The 16,803-nt window shown below is 37.5% G+C and overlaps 1 long non-coding RNA gene across 1 annotated transcript; it reads left to right on the top strand.

The window, feature by feature from the left end:
- The first annotated feature begins 964 nt into the window (after positions 1 to 964).
- On the top strand, positions 965 to 4,938 carry LOC147609546 (uncharacterized). Its single transcript, XR_015264275.1, has 2 exons — positions 965 to 1,235; positions 4,868 to 4,938. It is a non-coding gene; the product is annotated as an uncharacterized LOC147609546 (long non-coding RNA).
- Positions 4,939 to 16,803: the final 11,865 nt, after the last annotated feature.

Genomic DNA, 16,803 nt, shown 5'->3' with positions numbered 1-16,803 from the left:
CGGGATTTGTTTGAGGCGACGAGAATTCAATTCAGCTATTGAACAACGTCTTGTTCAGCTTCAACCAAGATCGAATTGCAGGAGAAAAACAAGATAAGTACTCATTTTGCTTTATTTATTTACATCAAATAAAGAAAATTTTTATTTATCTACATCATTTGCACAAGCACCATGGCAGATTTGCCTATCTCGCCATCAATTCAAGAGCAACTCCTTTCTTTACAACATCAAATTGTAGAAGAAAGAGAGAAGCGTATTGAATTGGAGAGACAGCTCTCGAATCGTAGACGCAAGCGTGACTCTTCGCTATCTTTTGATGACGAAGATGACACTATTCAAAGGGCTGTAAATGCTACATTGCAAGCACAAAGATCACAAAAAGAATCCAAGATTAGTCGGAAAGCTTTCACATTTCAAAATTATGATGGAAAGAAGGATGCTAGGGTCCTTTTAGCTTGGCTTAGTCAACTAGATGACTATTTTTCTGGAGAAAAATTTTCAGAGAGTGATAAGATTAAATGTGCAGTCAATCATATGGTAGACAGTGCAGCTTTATGGTGGAGTGTAATTAAGCAAGGTCGTGAGTGACAAGCCAGACTCTTGGAAAAGATTTCAATGGCTGGTTAAAAAGCACTTTTTACCCTCACAATTCAAGTCCAAAGTTAGGCACCAATGGGACACTTTGCATCAATTGGAAAAGGAAACTATGTCACAGTATGTAGAAAAGTTCTGGAATACTTTATTACAAGTGCAGGTTGTGGATAGAGTCAGCGAGAAGGATCAAAAAAGGAAGTTCATATCGGGCCTTAGGGCTGATGTGAATATGTTTCGACCTCATTCACTATCCTCTGCAGTATCTTTGGCAACTAATTCAGAATGTAAAAATGGTTTTCCTAAAGAGATTAAAGCACATGAGGGTACTTCTTCTAAACCATTTACTAAATCTTTTTATGCTTCAAAGAAGATGTATAAACCAGGTTATGACAAAGGCAAGGACGAGGCTAAAGGCAACATGAGTACCAATAAGAAAGTCAATGGTGGCAAACCGAAGACATCTCCTATCAAATATTTCAAGTGCCACAAAGAAGGTCACATAGCACCAAATTGTCCGGAGCGTACCAAGAATTCAACACCAGCAGCAGCAGCTCGAGTCAATATGATTGAAGAAGACGACAATGAAGAAGAATCATTCGAGCAAGAGGGTAATTCCGATCCAGACTACTCAGAACAAGAAGGTAAACCTCATGTTCATTCTTTGCTTAAAATAAAAGGAACGATAAATGGACATGAAGTTCTTATTTTGCATGATGATGGTAGTACACATGATTTCATTTCTGAAAAGGTACTTAGAGCATTAAATCTTCATTCTTTACGTACGCACTATAAAGTCAAAGCAGCATTTTACTAGTACAAAGTATAATTGCATGCAAGAGGTGAAAGATTTGGATTTATGCATTAAACCTTTAACAGAAAAGAGGGATTTCTTAGTTGCACCTTTACAAGGGGTAGATATAATTTTGGGTATGCCTTGGAGACACAAATACAATCCTATTATAGACTATGACACTCATAGCATTTCTCTAAGGAAGGACAATGAAAATATTATCCTCCAGTGTCAAGTCAAAGGAGAAATGAGTCCTTTGTTGAGTCACACTCAAGCAAAGAGAGCTCTAAGAAAAAGAGACAAGACTTATATGGTATGGGTTAACCAGCTTGATGCTGAGTTGGACACATCCAAAAGACCAAAGTTTGATTCTTTTATCTCCAAATTTAGTGATTGTTTCATGGAAGATCTGCCTCCAGGATTACCTAAGTCTAGGCCAGAGGATCATAGTATTGACTTATTGCCTGGAAATTCCCCGCCTTGTAAAGCTCCCTATAGAGTCAACAATTTAGAGCAAAGAGAAATCCAAAGCCAAATAGAAGACTTGCTAGACAGAGGCCTTATTTGACCTAGTAGTTCACCTTTTGGAGCTCCAGTACTTCTTGTTAAGAAGAAGAACGGAACTTACCGAATGTGTGTAGACTATCGTACATTGAATAAGATTACTGTCAAGAACAGATATCCTATTCCTAGGGTAGATGATCTTCTTGATAAGCTTAGAGGATCAAAGGTCTTTAGCAAGATTGACCTAAAGTCTGGGTATCATCAAGTCCGTATGACTCAATCTGACATTTTCAAGACAGCTTTTAGAACCCAAACTGGTCATTATGAGTTTTTGGTTATGCCATTTGGTTTGACCAATGCTCCAGCTACTTTCAGCCGTATGATGAATCGTATATTCCTTAAGTTTCAAAGCTTTGTTATAGTATTCTTTGATGACATTCTTGTTTTCAGCAAGGATCGACAAGAGCATGAACAACACTTGGAACAAGTGTTCAATCTTTTGAGAGAAAATGAATTGTATGTCAATCCTGAAAAGAGTTCTTTCTTTCAAGAAGAGATTGAATACTTAGGTCATATAGTGTCGGCCGAAGGGATTTGTGTAGATCCTAAGAAAATTGAGTGTATTGCTTCTTGGCCTACGCCTAGAAACATACATGATCTTAGATCTTTTCTTGGCTTATGTAGTTATTATAGGAAGTTCGTCAAGAATTTTGCTTATATTGCTCATCCTTTGACTGAACTCCTTAAGAAAGCTACAAATTTCAATTGGACTGATAAGCAAGATAAATCTTTTGCAACACTCAAGAATGTTTTAACACAAGCACCAGTTCTTACACTACCTGATTTCCAAAGACCATTCTTTATAGTAGTGACTGATGCTAGTGGCAAAGGATTTGGAGCTGTTCTTATGCAAGACAACCATCCTATTGCTTATCAAAGTAGAAAGCTTAAGCCTGCAGAGCAAAATTATAGCACTTATGACAAGGAATTAGCAGCAGTAGTGCATGCTCTAAAAATCTGGAAGCATTACCTAATGGGCTCTGAATTTCTTATCAAGACAGACCAACAAAGCATTAGGCATTTGCTTACGCAACCTCTTATTTCAGATAGGCATATCAAATGGGTAGCTTTCATTCAAAGTTTCCAACCTATGATTCAATATCAACCTGGAAAAGAAAATGTTGTTGCCGATGCTTTGAGTCGAAGACCAAATATCAACAACATTTCTATAATTGAAAGTGAACCATTTGTACTTATGAAAGAAACTTATGAAGTTGATCCAGATTTTTCTCAAATATGGATTAAATTGCGTGAAAACAATTGGACACCTCACGGAAGTTATTCTCATAATGATGGCTATCTTTTCTTTGAGAAAAGATTGTGTGTTACTCAACCTTACAGACAGCTTGTCTTGGAAGAGATGCACCAACCACCATTTGTGGGACATAGAGGAGTTTCCGCAACACTTCAAGTAGTTTCTCGAGAATTTTATTGGCCTCATTTGAAGAATGATGTAGCTAAATTTGTAGCTGAATGTAACATTTGCCAAACAATTAAAAGCTACAAAGGCAAAGCTTTAGGATTGCTTATGCCTCTACCTATTCCTGATAGACCATGGGAACAAGTGTCTATGGATTTTATTACTGGATTTTATTACTGACATGATTTGGACAATAGTGGACAGATTTAGTAAGCAAGCCTATTTCATTCCATGTAAAAAGACACTAACTTCTCAGCAAGCCGCGAACATATTTGTTAAGCAAATTTTTGTTCATCATGGTCTACCCAAAGTGATAGTTTCTGATAGAGATTCTAAATTTTGTAGTCACTTTTGGGTTGCTCTTTTCTCAAACTTAGGCACTAAGTTAGATTTTTCCACGGCTTTCCATCCGGAATCGAATGGACAAACCGAAGTTACAAATAGCACTATCTTAGATATGCTTAGAGCCTATGTTTCCCAGCAACCTAGTGCATGGGATAAGTACATACACCTACTCCAATTTGCTTATAATAATACTCCTCATACTGCTACTACTGGTCGAGCACCATTTGAGATTATCTATGGAAGAGCATTGCCTATTCCGGCTACTAGACTCTCTCATAAAATTGAAGCAGCCGACCAATATGTTAGAGACTTTGATCGCATTCTATCTGAAGTGCGTGATTGTATTCAAAGAGCTCAAGAGAAGTATACATCTCAAGCAAATAGGAAGCGCAAAGATTTTTCATTTCAAGAAGGTGATTATGTACTTTTGAGAATTGAAAAGCGTCGATTAGCGCCTAGATATTATGGGCCGTTTAAAATCCTCAAAAAGATTAATGATGTGGCCTATAGACTAGAGCTTCCATCTAATTGGAATATCCACAATTCTTTTCATATCCATCTCTCGAAACCTTTTCGAGGAACACTTCCTACTCACCCAACATATGAGGAACCACCTCTTATTGAAGGAGAGGAAGAAGTCTTAGTTCCTGATGTTATCATTGACCAAGAGATAACAACAACAAGAATAGGTAATCAATACTTCAAGTATCTTTTGACTTTTAAGAATCATCCACAAGAAGATGCTAAATGGATGCCTGAGAAATTTTTTCGAGTTTACCCTGAAATTCTTCATTCTTTTCAAACCCAGCAAATCCGCAATTGAGGACAATTGCAAACTCAAGCAAGAGGGATGTTATGAGAATATATTTTAAGTCCTCTAGAAAAATATTATTTATCCCCTCTTGAGTAATTTGGGGACGCCTAGATTACTCTTGCGTCATGCCGGCTAGGTTAATATCGTGGGTGATACGACTATAAATATTAATACGTGCGGTATATGACGTATGTTTGAGGCCACCTATGATTATTTCAGTTAGGTTTGTATGGCAGGGTGATTCCTGGGGTACTTACGCCTGGTAGTGAGTTGGTGATGATTTGTGCCTGTTTAATATTTGTGGGATTAATTTAATAATTAATTGGGCTTATATTTTCAGGTGATGAAGACTATGGGAATTGAAGAGTTTACTTTGGAAGAAATGTCTTGGTTCATCACATTTCATTTTTGGCAAGCATAGTAGCTTGTAACCTTATCAAATGATTTTTCCATTTTGAACTTTAGGAAAGATACATTTATTTATGTGGAATTTATTAAAGCCTATGGCTTTACCCTAGTCCCAATTTGACACTCTATTTTTGTTAAAGAAGAGTGCCGTGCTCTCTAAAAAGCACATCTTGTATTTTGGGGGCTATGGCCTAATTTTGGTGAAAAAGAAAGCTAATAAAGAAATACTCTTGTGTGGGGAGAGGCCACGCACAAGAGGGGGGAAGATTGCACCCAATATGGTCTTTTTATGAGCTAAGTATTTTTGTTTAAGTGTTTAATTTTTCAATTGATTTGATTTAGTTGAAGCTTACAAGCAATGGTTTTTATGATTGAATTAATTCTCTACTTTCCACAATCAATTCCTAGAATAAGATTCCGGTTGCACTCAAGCTTGAGAAGCATTCAATTGAATGACTTTTTAATAAAATTGAAGTTCTTTAATGAATTGTAGTGATAAAGCACATAAATTTCAATTTATGCTTAAATAAAATATTTTTTTAAAGCATATCTCTCTCTCCTGGAAAGAATGGTCATTCCTATGACCTATTCTACATTCAAATGAAGCTTCTCATGAAGCAATTCTCTAATCTAAAAGTAATTTCTATGCTTGTCAAATTGAGGCCAAATCAGTGGCTTTTTAATGCTTTTATGCTATTTAACTCATGGAAAAATTAGGAATCAAGTCCATAATTGGATATTGACACAATTAATGGTTATTCTATCATATGATATTACTAAACTTTATGTTTTCAAAATTATTGAGAATTATCAGTAATAGCAGCGAAGCTATGGCAAAATTTCTGAAAAATTAACACATAAATCATTTTCATTCATAATATGAAAAGAAGACTTCCTACTATATTCTAGGATTAATCATCCTAGATTAATTGAATGATTCTCATTATAATCTTGGAAAAAATGATTTTATGTTTATGCATAAATAGTTAATTAGGAAAAAGAGGAATTTCTAGTAGTTCATTTTTATGTTAAAAGAGTAATCCCCATGACAATGGAAATCCATGTATTCCAATGAATTAAGAGAAACATTGGGATGCTAAAATAATGTATATTTTATTTAAAATTTAAAGAAGGATTTTAGTTAAATTTATCTTTTTGCATAGATAAATTTAAATGATGAAAGAGGAATTCCCACCATATTGAAATTCAAATATTTAAATGAGGAAAGTGTAATTCCTAGCATATTGAAATTAATGGGTATTTTATTTAAATTCAAAGATTAATTTTAGATAAATTTATTTTATCTATGAGAAATATTTAAATGGTAAAAGAGGAATTCCTATGACATTTGGAATTCCATCATTTATATGGAAAAAGAGAAATTCCTAGCATATTGAAATTAATGGGTATTTTATTTAAACTCAAAGATGAATTTTAGATAAATTTATTTTATCTATGAGAAATATTTAAATGGTAAAAGAGAAATTCCTATGACATTTGGAATTCCATCATTTAGATGGGAGAAGAGAAATTCTTAGAATATTGAATTAATGGGTATTTTATTATGAGAAATATTGATGATAAAAGAGAAATTCCCATGACATTGGAATGCAAATAATTAAATTCACATGACATTGGAATGCAAATAATTAAATGAAAAAAAGAAGAATTCCCATGGTATTTGAGATCCAAGAAATTAAATGAAAAGAAGAGGAATTTTTAGTATATGATTATCTATCAAAAGTGAAAATATGGGTAGAATTGATTTCTGTAAATCCCATGAATTCTTTTATTCAAAAGAGGAATATTGAATATAATTCAATTGAGGAATTAAGAAGGAATATAGAAATAGTCGTTCGAGAAAAGGAACCTTTAATTAGGCCAAGCAATTGGTAGAAATTTTAAAAAAGTCCCATTATCAGAATCAAACTAGAAGAAGCTACTAAATGGGAATAGCATGTGAAATGGATAAGATAAGATGTAAATAGGATGCGATAAGATGTGAATAAATGTGATAAGATGATGAGAATCGGAATACATATGAATTGGATATGGATTAAGTAATGTGGACAGATGTGGAACAATGTGAAAGACGAGAGTTCATTATAGAAACTATATTTATGACCTGTTTTTAAATGACCATTTTATGTCAATAATGCTAGGGAAGCATTTTGACCGTCTTGAGATAGAGGTTGTGGAGACCTAACTGATAAAGTTGCAACAGCTGACGGAGAGTCAACGGAGGATGTCTCACGTAGTAGCAAGGTTTAAATGGTAAGCTTCCGGTACGGTGGATGAGGGACCAAGGAAGAAACCTATGAGTGAAGCGCTAGGTGACCTGCGAAGGATCCTAGAGGGTGCTGACCATATAGTGCTTAGGCTCTGGGTCGCCAAAGATACCCACACATGCGTCGGGGAAGATATTGGAACAAGGAGTAGGAGTTGTTTTCTGAAACCGGGCATGGAATTGTTTGATTGACCTTGTTGGTCCTCCTCAACGGATCAGTCCATGGCTCTTTTATATGGATGTGTTGGTTGATCTTGCTGATCTTCAATGGAGATTCCATCTTGATTTTTAAAAGTGAATATACTATCGGCAGGTACTATGAGCTAGGATTTATCGAAAAGGCCCTTGAAGGACAGGTGGTGAGCGTTCTGATTGCCAATGATGCCATAGGTACACTGATGAAGGAATGATTGGAAATTAAGATTCAACCGGATATTTTGGAGGATTATGATCAGTGACACTATGGTTTCATTAAATGATTATTTTAAAGACAGCTGAATCTATGAAAAAAGCAATTTCATATTAGGTGTGTAAGTGGTGTGACTAGTTTTAAATTTGCATGAATATCCAACTAGGGGGCCTGGGAACTCTTTTCCCTAGTACAGTGGGGACAAAACCTAATCAAATTCCTAATTGGATCCCATCACTACACTGGTTGGGCGGTTGGCTAACCCATGGGACTGGGTAGGCTGGACTAATGGATCCGTAAAATGAGACTCAATTCTGTTATAGTATGATAGATGAAGTAAATCCCGAATAGTAATTTTTCTATGGAAAAAGAATCAATGGCTATGCCTCTCGATGGGGGAAAAAGCGTTGGTTTCTATGATCCAAGTGCAAGTTTCTTCCTTGATCTGACCAAGTGACTCACAGGTTTGGTCGGATCAGTTTGGTCAGTAATGACCCTGACTACGTTAGAGTACAAATATCCTGGAGGAATCGCCTGTGCTTTCCGGTAGGGGGAAGTTTTTCCGAGTTTGGTTTTTGAACTACTTCCGCTGCTAGAACCCCCAAATCTGCTGCGCGGAGGGGGCAGGGATCTTTCATTTGCCTCACTTTGCCAGCCTTGCCTCTTGTAGTTCCTCGTGATGGTGCTATAATATAGGGAAACCTGGACCACTATAGTAGAACCATATCATTCCAACTCCCCTCTGCCCAAATCTTCCACCTCCTCTTCCATATGGTCTATTATTTTGAGGCCTTGTGGCGATTTGGTTGACATTTGGGACTTGTTTTGCAACTAACATTGCTGCCTTTCCACCACCCTTGGATTCTTGTTCTGAGTGTTGTAAAAACACATGTCAGTGATGTGGTTGTTCTTTTCGCAGATAGTGCATGACTGCTATGTGCTTTTCAATTGCACTCTTCCATTATATGACCTTGATTATTACACTTCATGCACCAAACTTCCGATATTAGTCCGGATCCCACGTGTCCTCCGGAGTTTGGTTAGGATGGCCTTTAGTTCGTCTTAAACATGCACTGCCTACTTCTTGTCTTTTTTTTCTGAGGCTTTCGCTCTTTGGCATCCGACTCTTGACTAGAATCTGATCTAAGGTGTCTTCTTTGGAATAATCCGATTCGAAAGTTTCTTCTTTCTTTTATCCTTCTTTTTCTTCTTAGGGTCTTTGCTTGTTTTCTTTGAGATCCCCTCATCTCTAGTTGCTCCCACCACCATTTGTGTGAAGGTGAGGGTATCCAAATCATATGAGGCCACCGTTGTCTTTGGAGTTTTTCCCTTAGTCCTCCCACAAACCACTAACTCAGTGTGGCTAGAGTAGGTTTGTTGGGTTAATCCAGATGCCACATTAGCAATGCTTGGAATTCCGCTACATAGTCTTCTATTGGCCTCTTCTTTTGAGTTCGTCTCTACATCTTTTCCAGTAATTTTGTGCAGGTCTTGTCTTTTCAAAATCTTTTCAAGAAGTCTTTCTTTGATTCTTCAAACATATGGAAGTGATCCAGACCATATTGTGCATACCAGTTGGTGGCCTTGCCACCCAAAGTTGTTGCAAAGTACTATGTCTTGCAGCAAAACGGAGCTCAGGTGGCCAAGAATGTGGTTTCAAAGGCAAAGATTTGAGCATCTATCCTCGCTCTTGTCCTTGAACTTGAGAGACATTCTTCCTATAGCTACTAGTTCTTCTTCTTCTTGAGCTTCTTGCCTCCTATTTTGAAGCTCCTATGGTTGTTGAATTTACTATTTTTTCTAGCGCAGAATCTCTTCTGGAAGTCTTCTTAGAGGATGCAGTTGTCCTTCATTTCCTGCAGTTTTGGCCTATTTGCGGTGGTTTCGCATTGCTCTATTTGAGCTCCCTTTATTCTCCATGAACTCTCCATTGCACTCTTATAACATTCTCGTGAACATTCATGAAACCAATGTGTGCACACTTCCTTTCTAGATCTATTCTGACTAGCTATTGACTTACTATGCAAGATTGACCTTAGAACTATTCTCTATCTTTCTACCCCCTACCTAGCATACCAGTTCCCCAGTAGGATCGCTAATAGTGTCAGTGCCTAGTCAAGACCTGAAACTTGCAAGTTTTTGGACCACCTAGCCAGCTTATGAAGAGCACGATTAATGCAATTGCACCCCCAATGAGATAAGCCAACGTTGATATCATAGAGAAAGGAAGGAAGAAGAAGAGAAGAAGAAGGAAGAAGAAGAAAAGAAGAAGGTAGAAGAAGAAAAGAGAAGGAAGGATCAAGAAGAGAGGAAAAGGAAAGAAGGAGAACAACAGAGGAATAAAGAAGCAGACCAAAAGGGGAATAAACCCATAAGGACAAGTGGTAATACCAGCAAAATTGTAGCCTTGGGTGGCAGAACTGGCACGGAAGGTGCAAGAAGGACCAAGCCTGTAAGATTCCTCCTCAGCATGAATAATGAAAAAGCTTTTACCTTAATCCCCTGTAATCATTCCCTATTTTAGAATGCAAGAAAATATTGTTTTTCCTTGTTTTTGCCTAGAGAGAAGAAAAATTCTAGAGAGGTAATTCAATACTGAGATATTTTTAGATATAAAAATTCTCCTAATATCTAAAATATATTTCCCTGAATAAGAAGTTCAAAATAAATTCTCCAATGTGTATTAGGAATCAATTAAAAATGATATAAGGGACCTTAGCTTAAGGGTCTAAATTTTCAAAAAAAATTTGGATTATGTTCCAATTAAGGTTCCTATGGGCCAATATGATTAATCCGTGTTGGGATGAGAAAAATCCAATGAATAAAAGAAAATACCCAAAAATGAGTAAATGCTCACATAAGATCAAGAGTTGACTGAGTACAAGTTTTATTAGTTAAAAATTAAGAGATATTACTAAACAAATGAGATATTTTGGAGAAATGATGAATTTTTGACACCTTGGTAAGGAGAGGGGGACCTTTGAGGTAGGCGCCTCCTTCACATGTGTGGGAGGGTTTTTAATTCAAAACAATTGTGATAGTTTTATCTCTCATTTTTATCAAAAGGGAAGCCAAACTGGTCCAAATCTTGTCCAAATTCAGCCAAACTAAAGCTAGAAAATTCTAAAACTAGACCCTCATTATTTTGTATTATCATCTGTGAGCAAATATACCATGCTAGTATTACATTAAAATAATCATATTTTCTATTATCTCTTAAAAATCCTCTACTTTTGGGGAGCTTGGAGCTTCTCTCTCTCTTCAACAACTCTTGGAGCTCTCTTCTCCACTTGCTAAACCAATTGATTGGTTGGGGGCTTCACTTCTAGAAAAAGAAGCAAGCTAATCCTTGAGGTAAGAATGAATTTTATGGATTTTTGTTAATATTCTCAAATGACTTCTCTTCTCAATCCCTCTCAAGCTTGATAAGTTTTCTAATTGATTGTTTTAAATTCAAATCAAGCTTTCCCAAAGAATTTTAATGTGTAATCAAGAAAAAGTTAATCTTTATGCTTAATTAGAATGCTTTCTTATGTATATCTCTCTCTCAAAAAGAATAGTCATTCCTATGGCTAATTCTTTAGAAAAAGAATGCTTCTCATTGATAAATTCTTATTTCAAAACCAAACTCTAAGCTTGTTAAGCTAGAGAATAAGAAAATGGTATTTTTATGCTTTTATGTTAACAAAATAATGGTCAATTCTTTTAGATTATTTATAAGTAGTTAAAAACTACTTGAATTGATTCTAAATGAGAGAGAGATAATCCTATCAATTTGGGAAAAGAGGAATAATGGAAATAGCTTAATCTAGTAGAATAATCATAATTAAGTTTATGATTATGGTTAAAATTATGATTTAAAAAATTATCAGTAATAGCAGCGAAGCTATGGTAAAATTTTTAGAAAATAATACATATCTTATTTTTATGCATAATACTAAAAGAGGACTTCCTACCATATTCTAGGATTGGACATCCTATGCATATTTGAAATAATAGATATTTTTATTTAATTTAAAAAGAGAAATTTTAGATAAATTTATTTTATGCATAAGAAAGTTTTAAATGATAAAAGAGGAATTCTCATGACATTTGGACTTCAATCATTTAAATGCAAAAAGAGGGATTTTAAGCATATTAAAAAAATGGGTATTTGTATTTGATTTAAAAGAAGAATTTTTATGATATTTTAAGTAGAGAAAGGTTTAAATTAAATTTTGGTGTGACAAAAGAGGAATTTTCACCATAATTTCACCTAGAAACTTAGGGTTGATAATTAAATTGGTAGAAAGAATATTCTTAGATATTTTAGGTGGATAAATCACCAAATTGATATTTACTCAAAATTAGATTAATGGAAGAAGAGTATTTTTTATAAAAACCCGATATTCTCATATAGAACCAATTATTAATCTATTATGGAATGAAATTCATAAAGTTGGAATTTTCCTTACGGTTAGAAGTTCAGTAGATTTTTATCTGAAGAAAATCCTTAGTAAACCGAATAATTTTGGTTAGACCACGACTGTGAGAGGGGCGGCCAGTAAACTACTTGCCCATCTCTTAAATCTGAATCAAGCAAAAACCTCGTGACCAATTCCAATTCTTGACATAAAGAATAGACTACCATTGAATTAGCATAGTTTTCCCTTAATCAAAATCACCAAGAATCTAGTTAGAAATTCAGTCAAATGATGGGTAGATTACTCAGTCAAATGATGGGTAGCTTACTCTGATGAGAGATCATTGATTCTCATTAAGAAAATCTGGATTAAGGAAAAAGGGTTTTGTGGAACCAATCTCGAACCGGAAATTCTAATTGCATAGAACCTCTATTTTCTTTTAAAGGACTGTTTTTACACCAGAATGCTGGAGGAAGCATTTGGTATGTGTTTAACTAAGGAGAGACTCATTACAACAGCTGGCGGGGAGTCATCGAGGGATGTCGCTTGCGACAAAACCTGCTGAGGTCTTGACCAACCTTGGTATGGTTAAAATGGTGCGCTTCTGGTACGATGGGCGAGGATTGACGAAGCGATCCCTGAGTGAAGTGGTAGGACACCTAAGTAGGATCCTAGAGGGTTCTGACAGGTGATGCACGAGCTCACAGCAGTTGCTAGGACACCCATGCGTACGTCGAGGAAGATACGAATGAACCGAAAGAATGACTTTTGTGAATGGAATTTTGCTATTGGATCTAGTTGGTTGACTAGCTGGTCTTCAATGGAAAGTCCAGATGATATATTTTGTAAAACAATGGACTCGATATTTTGGAGGATTATGATAAGTAATACTATGATTTCATTGAAAGATTGTTTTAAAGACAGCCAAATATGTTAAAATGGCAATTTCATTGAAAGATTGTTTTAAAGACAGCCAAATATGTTAAAATGACAATTTCATATTGGGTGTGTAAGTGGTATGACTACCTTGAATTTTGCTTGAAACACCGACTAGGGGGCCTGGGAACTCTTTTCCTCTGTACCCGGGCAAAACAGCACCAAATTTTTATAAAGGAATCCCACCAATACAGTGGTTGGGTGGTTGGCTAATCCATGGGCCTAGGTGGATCGGGGGATTCTTGCAATACAAATAGTTATGATTAAGTTACGTTAGTTAGAATAAGTCCTAGGAAGGTCCTTGTTCTGTGGGAGGGAATGAGCGGCAGTTGTGCCTCGCTAAAGGAAGAAAAAAGTGGTGATTCTATGGACCAAGTGCAAGTCTCTTCCTTGATCTGACCATGTGATTTTTGGGTTCAGTCGGATCAGTTTGGTTAGTTAAGACTTTGACTCTTCGATAGATCAATTCTCCTGTTAGATGATTTTCCTAGTGGAATCGCCCATGCCTTCCGGGCGAGGGAAGTTTTTCCGAGTTCGGTTTTGGAGGAACCGCTAGGCTCATATCAGTTTGGTTAGTTAAGACTTTGACTCTTTGATAGATCAATTCTCCTGTTAGATGATTTTCCTAGTGGAATCGCCCATGCCTTCCGGGCAAGGGAAGTTTTTCCGAGTTTGGTTTTGGAGGAACCACTAGGCTAGTCTCTTGTCCGGACATCTATGGGGGAGGCCCCGAGTGTGGATCCCTACCCCATGTGAGAGACTGACGTTGCTTCCGCCGCCACCAACACCCTCAGAGGGGGCATCACGGAGGGGGTGGGGGTCTCACAAAGCCACAACTTCAAGTTACTCGGAGAACTTGAAGTAGAACTTCCCAGCAGCTAGCAACTGCATATAAACAAAGGGCTAATGATGACTGCAGCCTAGAACATCCTCTAACAAGCCCTATTGTCTATGGAGGAGTATGAGAACAAGGCACAATCAATGACATGTGTGCTCAGAATCATAAACAACATGGAATGCTAGTAAACGCCACGGCCAAAGCCAAAGATTAGAGAATAAAGCTGAGATGATGGCACAACAAAACAAGGAGATGTAGAAAATGATTGCCATGGAAGAAAGGGCCCTAGTGTAACAAAAGGAACTGAGTGAGGGGAAGATCATAACTCTCATCAGTGAAAGGCACTTGCTCAGGTGGAGGGACTCCGTGTAGAATTAATGGAAGCAAGGAAACCATCAAAAATATGGGCTGACACCATCCAAGGGCTAAAGGATGAAATGTTAGATAGCAAAACGGCATTGGCAGTTGCCCAAGCCCTGAAAAACCAAGAAGAAGAGGAAGTTATGTGCCTCCCACTAGACACCAAAGCAGTAGTGAGATAAATACAGTAAAGGCCAAACTTAGGAAGGTGTGGGATCAGTCAATATATAGAAATTCATGAACAAATATTGTGTAAGCCACAACAGGTCATTCATGACTTGGATAAAGATGCTGATGTAGACAAGGACAAAAAGCAGCCTCAATAGCAAACAGCAACCTCAAGAGCAGCAACAACAAAAGCCAGCATGCTAATAATCCCCCAAAACAAGTGCCTTAAGAAAAGTAAAGCAAGTGGATAATGAAGACCATAATCTCGCAAAAACACTAAAGGCCATCACTTGGAAGGCAAAACACTAGGAAAAGGAGGCAAAGAAGTTGGTGGAAAGAAATAAGGTGTTATAGCAAGAATTACAAGATTCCACACCCTCCAGAGAATATGCAGATATATTGAGAGAAGCCCTCCAAGTTCACCTACAGATGATCCAGCACACAGTATGAAGAAGCTACACAGGTCGAGTGGAGACGCATATCGATGGTAGAAAATAAAATTTTAGGGAAAACCCCACTTAGACCGGTGATAAGACTTTTTTATCAGAAAACACCACACAGACTGACAATAGAGGTCTAGGATGCTGAGAAGAGCAGGAAAAAAAACTAAAGAGATACAAAAGCATGCAACCTACTTAGATGACATATACATCCTGGACCATACTCCACCGAAAATGTTCATAAGGTTCAAAAAAAAAAATTGTCAGGGATTCAAACAAAAATTTGTCAGGGAGACTAGTTCAAGAGTAGAAGCTAAGTACCGGGCATGCTAGGTGTTGCACCCTGCAGCTCAGAGGTGGCAGAAGGCGCCAACAACCCACTCCCCATGTTGTGAGCACCACCTCGGTATCACACGTGTGGAGGTGGCAAACCATAACCACCAAAGATCCATTGCCAAGAACAAGAAGAAATAGTGTAAAAGGGCAACCTGTCGCACGAATGGTGATGAGAGGATAGTGCACTGATAGGCTTGAATAGAGATAGATGCTCAATACCATGGCTCTATCTTTGAAGGAATTCATGAAAGCATCTCTACAAATTTCCCTCAGCTCTAGCTCTTCCACATCATCCCAAGGTCTGGCTACTTTCTAGTACTGCTCAAACCTCCTCACATGCAGGTCTGCATCTTCCCCTTTCTCTCTTGAATACACTGGGTAATTATTGGCTAATGACGCCATGGCTCCCTTGAACCGTTTTTGGGGGTTTTGTTGTGGTTGTTCTTCTTGGTTTTGATGTTCCACCCTTCTTAGGCTTTCTGGACCTGGACTATGCCCCGCTTCTCGCTCTTGGCACTCTTTTTCTTGGTATGAGTCGTGCCTAAATTTTGACACTTATTCCTACTCGTTCATGGTTGCAGAAGTTTCATCATTGCCTTCTTGAATGTGACGGTGCAAGGAACTTCCAGTTGCAAGCTTCCTAGAGGGTCTCTTGGAAGGCATTACTTTTCATCATTCTTAGATCCCTGGACATGCATAAAGCATGCCTGAGGCTGTGGGGAGATCTCCGTATTGATTTCTCTAGAGAATTCTTGCCATGCTCTTATTTCTCTTCATACTTGTTCTAAAGCAAGCGATTGTTCCCCAGCATGATCGCCAAGTGTTTCTCATTGATTTCCCTCATAGCGGAAAGGCAAGACAACAGTTTGTGGTAACAGACCCATCAGGCAATGCCATGGGAGACATATAGTTACCCATTACAGTTTTGGGTATAAACACCAACTCCCATATGGTCGCTGGGTCACACTGAACATAACTCCATTGAGCAACCCTTCAATTTCTCTCTCTCTCTACACACTCCACTAAACATCTCACACCCTTCCTCATGAACAAACAACATATTGAGTGTAATAGTGATACTGCAAACTTAGACATAGAAGACACTCGAAACAATAATGAAATAGCAAGCTTGCTCTTAGTTATATTCTAGAAACATGATAGATCAATACACGTCGTTTCCCAAAAGTGCTAGCACTCCTTGAGTACAATCACACTCTCCACTTCATAACACAATTTTCAACTAACCGTTGAGAGCAAACAACAATGGCACTCTTCATTGATTCAACTACTGAGCATCTATCTCTATTCCAACCTATCAGTGCACTATCCTCTCATCACCATCCATAGCGACCGGTTTCCCTTTTACACTACATCTTCTTGTTCTTTAGAAATGAATATTTGGTGGTTACGGTTCACCACCTCCACACGTGTGATACCGGGGTGGTTCTCACAATGTGGGGAGTGGGTGGCTGGCGCATTCTACCACCTCTGAGTTGTAGGGCACAACACTCTTACTCATGTCATTGTGTTATATCTTCCTAATTTTTTTGGACCATTCTTTGTACTTGTAATTGATGCAAGTGGCTATGGGATTGGGGCCATCCTCATGCAGAGTGGCTCTCATAAGCTAAAGGATGGTCATCCTTTAGCTTATGAGATCCATAGGTTGAAAACAACAGAGTGTAACTATA

Source organism: Cibotium barometz, chromosome 51 (genome assembly GCF_041138505.1).
Source record: "Cibotium barometz isolate CiBa-2024 chromosome 51, ASM4113850v1, whole genome shotgun sequence".
NCBI classification, from domain to species: domain Eukaryota; kingdom Viridiplantae; phylum Streptophyta; class Polypodiopsida; order Cyatheales; family Cibotiaceae; genus Cibotium; species Cibotium barometz.
Note: the sequence above shows the minus strand (reverse complement) of the source record. Positions and strands in the feature narration are given on the sequence as shown.